This window comes from Echinops telfairi, unplaced genomic scaffold (assembly GCF_000313985.2).
Source record: "Echinops telfairi isolate 266 unplaced genomic scaffold, ASM31398v2 ScPeMD7_31;HRSCAF=116, whole genome shotgun sequence".
Classification (NCBI taxonomy): domain Eukaryota; kingdom Metazoa; phylum Chordata; class Mammalia; order Afrosoricida; family Tenrecidae; genus Echinops; species Echinops telfairi.
The window spans coordinates 57,360,282-57,366,404 of NW_022103928.1; positions in this window are offsets into that span (position 1 = coordinate 57,360,282).

Sequence of the window (6,123 nt, forward strand, 5' to 3'; positions counted from 1 at the left end):
CACCCCAGGCAAAAAAACACAGCCAGCTGAGGTGCTTGCCAAGGACAAAGGTAATACAGAATGGGTAGTAGAAGAAGGTAGTTCTACCTATCAGTTATGATCATGTGATCAATTGCAAAAGCGAGGTTTGTGATTGTCAGTTTATTTTCTTTATATGTGCTTATTGGATATCTTTCCTTTGGTCATATATGATGTATCAGATACAATTGGATTCAGTGTGTTTTCATTTATATGTATGATAGATGTTTGATGTTAAATATAAGTGTGATTTCATTAATGTCTAGAAATTATATATGGGTAAATAATTGTGTACCAGTGCCAAGGTGGCAAGGGGTGGATTGTGATAGGTAGGTTTTTTTGTGCCAACATGGCCAATGCACACATGTGGAATTATTTGAAGGGTGGAGAGATAAATGGCTCAGTGAGCCTCGCCTCTCTTGTCTCTTGCTCTTTGATCATCAGACCAATGTGCGGCTGCCTTAGCTTGTTCTCTGCCTCAGTTTGCGAGCTACACTACCTGTGGGACATCTAACCTGTGGATTGTGTCACTGTAGTTTGCGTTTCCTTCGAGACCTGCTCTGCCATGCTACTGGAGTATACATTGCTTGAGCTGGGAATTGTCGGACCCTGTTATCTGGCTGACTGTTGGTGACCTGCCCTGCTGTTTGCTGCCTGTGGCCGGATAGCCTGAATTGCTCTACAGAGGACTACCCGGCAGCCCTCAGGACCTGAAGGACTGCCAGTGTATTAGCTGTCTCGTGGAAGTGAGTTGCACCAAGCCTTTTGTACTGCTTTATCGAATAATTAACTGTTTATTTCTTATGTTATATATAAATATATATAAAATCATTAGTGTCCCGGTTTTGTTTCTCTAGAGAACCCTGTCTAACACACTGTGTTACATTCAGAATGTAATGAACACGTTCAGATACTCGTCTTCCTGTCAACGAGCTGATTCCAACCTGGAGAACCCCTTTGGACAGAGTAGAAGTGCCGCTGTGCCTTTTTGAGACGTGAACTCTGCAGAGAAGGAGACAGCATCCTCCTTGTCTGGAGGAATGACAGGAGGGATCCACACCGAACACACTGCCACCGAGCCATTCCGACTCACAGCAGCCCGTGGGACAGGGCAGCCCTGCTCCTGTGGGCTTCTGAGACTGGAACTCTCTATGGGAGTAGAGTGGTTTTGAACTACTGACCTTGCTCTTAGCGGCCCAACATAACCACCACACCACCAGGGCTCCTTACTGGCGGGTTACCATCAGTCATGTGATACACCAGGGGCAACAAAGTTATGTATTTGTTGGTGTTCCCCTGAGGCGAAAAGACTGGACAAATGTTCATTGGGTCCAGTGGTAAGAGAGCAAAAGTCATGCTCAAGGGATGGGCAGGGGGAGGGAGCTGAAGGACAGTGGCAGGGGAGCCAGGGTAAGCCCACGGGTATGTGCACACACGCACGCACACACCTACCAAGATCGTGTGCCATTTGAAGTTAGGGACGGTGGGCTCTAATCCCTGTTTCTCCAGCAGTAAGAACACAGTAGGTTTACAGCATGCTTATAAGTTTGAATTCATGCTGCTTTACCTGGTTGCCTTTCAACGTGGTCGTTTCCATCTATCTACTTCCTACACAGGCTTTTTAGCTACTTTTACACATTCTAAAATCGAAAGCACAGTTATATTCTTATATCTATATGTATATCCTTACATTACGTCGTTATAGTCTTATATTCCCTCAGGTGTAGTGTCTTGATAAGCAAGAAATGATTGAAGTTGGAAAGGACTTCCTGTTCCTTGGGTCCATCAGTGCTCATGGAAACAGCAGTCACGAGATCAAAGGATGCGCTGCGTGGGGCCAATCTGCTGCACATGACCTCACCGATGTGTTGAAGAGCCAAGATGTCACTCTAAGGACTAACATGCACTTACGCAAGCCACGCTATTTTTAATCGCCTCGTGTGTACATGGAAGTTGGACAATGAATAAGGGAGGCTGGGTAAGCAATGACGCATTGAAATCATGAAGAATATCGAAAGTACCGTGGACTGCTAAAAGAACAGACATCTGTTTTGGAAAAGGAGCAGCCAGAAGACTCCTTTGAAGGAAGCACGGCAGACAACATGTATTGCAGACATGAGATGAAGGTGTGCCCTACAGACTGTTGGACAATAGATATTAAAATTGCAAATGCCTTGGACCCAGTAACTCAACCTACAGGAATTGGTCTGATAGATAGGCTTGCCCCATCTTGCAGTGGGTTTGTTATTCCAAGAGGTTAGAAGCAACCCCGGCGCATGGCCTGGGGAGGCTCTGGGTCTCCTGACCGGTTACTGTCATCAGGGTTCAGTGCTGGGAGGACGGGGTGAAGCAAGCACAGCGCAGGACACAGTTCAGGCCTTTCACAAACTGCCTATTCAATATCGGTACGCAAATCCCAACCCGGAACTGAGGGCGTGGCCAGGACTGGGGCTGTGCAGATAAAACTGTCCCAGTGATTTCTCTGGTTTCTATTATGCAACAAGGCAGACAGGTCTGTGCTGGGTTTTCGTTTTTCCAAGGAGGTGGAGATGAACGCTTTGACTAACCTGAGGTCTAAATCACCTTTACAGGTTAAAAACAATTGTGCAAGGCCCTTCCATGCAGATTGACAGGGTCCCTTCTGTCTGTCCTGAAGGTCTGTCTGCCTGTCCCTGATGAGTCAAGAATTCCAGGCAGGGGTTTCTGCTGTCTAAAATCTTGTTAACACCGATTGACAACCAGAAAGAACGAAATCAAACAGCTGCCATCCAGTGGATTCTGATCCCTGGTGGCCCCGTGTGTGTCCCAGGTGAACAGGGCTCTGCCGGCTTTGCAGTGGCTGATTTTCCAGAAGAAGGTCACCAGGCGTGTCTTCTGAGGCACCTCTAAGAAGCCTGCAATATGTGTACTAGCCACTGAGCGCCAACCAAACTCCTTAAAGGGCTGTACCCTTCAGGTCGCCGCCTAACGGACCAAAACCCCACAAACTCACTGCCATGGAGTCAATGCCAACTCATAGCAACCCTACAGAAAAAGGCCGAACCGCCCCTGTGCGTTTCTGAGACTCTTTACAGGCGTAGCAGGCCCTGTATGTCTCCCATGGAGTGGCCGGTGGTTTCAAACTGATGAACTGATGGTTAACACTCCGACTCAGTAACCAGGGCTCAGCACACAGATTTTCTGGGGCTGCTATTCCTCTTTTGGCCGCAAGGAGTCACTGTTGAGAAGGAGTGGTTTTTACACAGTCCTATGGCCAGTGTGCTCAGCCTTGTGTCTAATGGCCACATTGACACCATTGACACGCCCATGAATGTTATCATCTATCTACCTCCCTTTTACACATGTGAAAACGGAAATATAGAAAGGTTAAGTACAATGACCACAACCGCAGGCAGAGTAAGTGATGATTCTAGCCCAGCTGCTGATTGACTCCTATCTACCAGCAGAGCTGACAGAGTGCTGTAACACTTGGCAGAGCCGGCCAAAGCCGGTGGAGAGCGAGAGAGAGGCCTGCCTGAAGGCACCGCTGCCCTGATCCAGAGCTGAGTTGTTCCTGTTGTCCTGAAGGCCATCCTGATCCCAGATTGGAACCTCCCTCTTCCTTTATAAACCCCATAGGTGTGAGTTTGGTCTGTGAGTTCTGTGTGGCCATGGCAAGCAGTTAGCAGGCCCAGCACACAAGTGGAGAGGTCCTGGGAGGGATGGCTGGTGTCCATGTTCGTGAATCGATTGAAAAGATGAGGCACATCTGATCTCAGCCTCATCAGAACCAGCCATGGGCTGTTGATCTTGATTCTCCTTCAGGAGAGATCAGAGGAGGGCAGACCGCGGTGCAGTGGGCCTGGGACTGAGGGCTCTCCTTGGCTTTCAGTGTTCTCACGGGGATGTGATCAGACTCACGCACTGCCACTGGGTCCATTCTGACTCATAGCAACCCAATAAGTCTTCTGAGGCTGCAAACCTTTTATGGGAGCAGACAGCCGCAACTTTCTCCTTCTGAGCAGCTAGGAGATTTGAACCCACAACCTTGTGGTTGGCAATCCAGTGCTTACCTGACACCGCGACCACCAGGCTTCCTGTATGAAGATAAAACTCTAGAAACTCACTACCATTGCGTCAGTGCTGACGCATAGCGGTTCTATAGAACAGAACAGAACTGCCCCTGTGGGTTTCCGAGCCTGTAAACCTTTATGGAAGTAGAGAGCCTCATTTTTCTCCCAGGAAGCAGCTGGTGATTTCAGACCTGCTAACGCCAGGGGTCCTCAAACTTTTAAAACAGGGGGCCAGTTCACTGTCCCTCAGACCCCTTGGAGGGCTGGACTATAGTTTTAAAAAAAAACTATGAACAAATTCCTATGCACACTACACATATCTTATTTTAAAGTAAAAAAATAAATGGGGCCAAAACACCCGGCGGGCCGGATACATGTTCTCAGTGGGCCGCATGCGGCCTGTGGGCCTAGCCTTTTGGCTAGTAGCCCAACGGGCAGCATACTCTGCCACCAGGCTCCTGATCACTTGAGTGTCAAGTTGAAGATGAATACGCAGCCACTGAAAATCACTTTTTAAAAATGATTTAATTATGTGAAGTTTGACTTATGCATGATGAGTAAGTAAAAAGACAGGATTTGGGTGTTTTGCCATTTTATTTTGTTGGATACACAAGCATATATGCATACACAAATTGTGCATGCGTGTGTGTGTGTGTGTGTGTGTGTGTGTGTGTGTGTGTAGAGAGCGAGAGCTACGGACAGACAGAAGTGTTCTGGTGGACACTGGTTGCTAACTAAAAGGTTCATGGTTCAAGCCCATCTTCACTGGAGAAAGCCCTGGTGATCTTCTTTTGTATCAATTGCTGCCTTGATGAGGCAGTTCTGCTCTGCCATATGGCAACCCTGTGGGTCCAAATTGCCTCAATGGCACAACAACAACAATGAATACATATTAGGAAGAAAGAGAGGAAGAAGAAATAGCCCTCACGGGGAACTCCCTCAGACTTTGTCCAGAGACGCTGATCGTCCTGCCTCAGACAGAGGGCATTGGAAAGTGGGTGAATGTAGATAGATTAGGTTGAAATCTAACATCACCCCCACCCCCCACCCCTTGACCCATTCTTCATTAATTCTAGTTTGTTTTATTTCCTGCTTTTGGATTGAACTTTTCCTGTGTTCAACTTTGTCGTGGTTGTTATAGCTTTTCTTTGTGTGGTTTACTTTACAATAAATCCAGAATAGGTAAATCTATAGAAGCAGTCACTAGATTAATAGTCTCTTAGGGTTATAGCAGGGGGAGGTTGGAATTGGGGAACTAATAACATTGAGTACAAGAATTAAAAAAATGTTTGAAAATTGATTGAGGTAATGATTGCGCAACCCTTTTTAATATAATTAAATCCTTGACTTGCATGAAACGTGAATTATGTCAATAAAACTATTTTTAAAAGAAGCATGTCAACAATACTTTAAATAAACAAGAACCACAAGAGATCCTTCTGAACACAATAACAATGATAGCAATAATTCAGGCACCTCAGAATGCCTAAAGGACTTTGGAATAGGCCTCAAATCATAGAACACATTTCCACCAGGATCAAAATAACCCGGTCTATTCGGTGAGTTACACAGCAGCTCTGACCCAAAGAGTGAATATATTTTATGTCTTTGTACTACTCTTTGAGATGTTTTATGTAAAGCAAGGGAGGAGAACCATTTTTCTGCCAAGGGCCATTTGGGTATTTATAAAATTATTTTATTAACTCACCTGTAATGTGATGGCTGGCACGGCTTCTCTTTTGTGAGACAGGTGATGTTAGCTGGTATTGGTGATTTCTCGGACCTTTTACTGACCAAATGGAGCCCTGGTGGTGCAGTGGTCGTAAACCGTTACAGTCTTGGAAACCCACAGGGGGCGCTGTGAGTCAGCATGGACTGGACGGCAGTGCGTTTTTGAGTTTACTGCCCAGGGGCCAGGCCTTCCCCACCCCTAACGTAAAGAGTAGCATTCGTGCTACTACCTGGCCCGCCCCTTGGTTTTTTTCCTTAAATAATTCCTGCTTTGGGGTAATCACAAAGCATGGGTTACATCTAAATTGGCGTGTAATAGAGT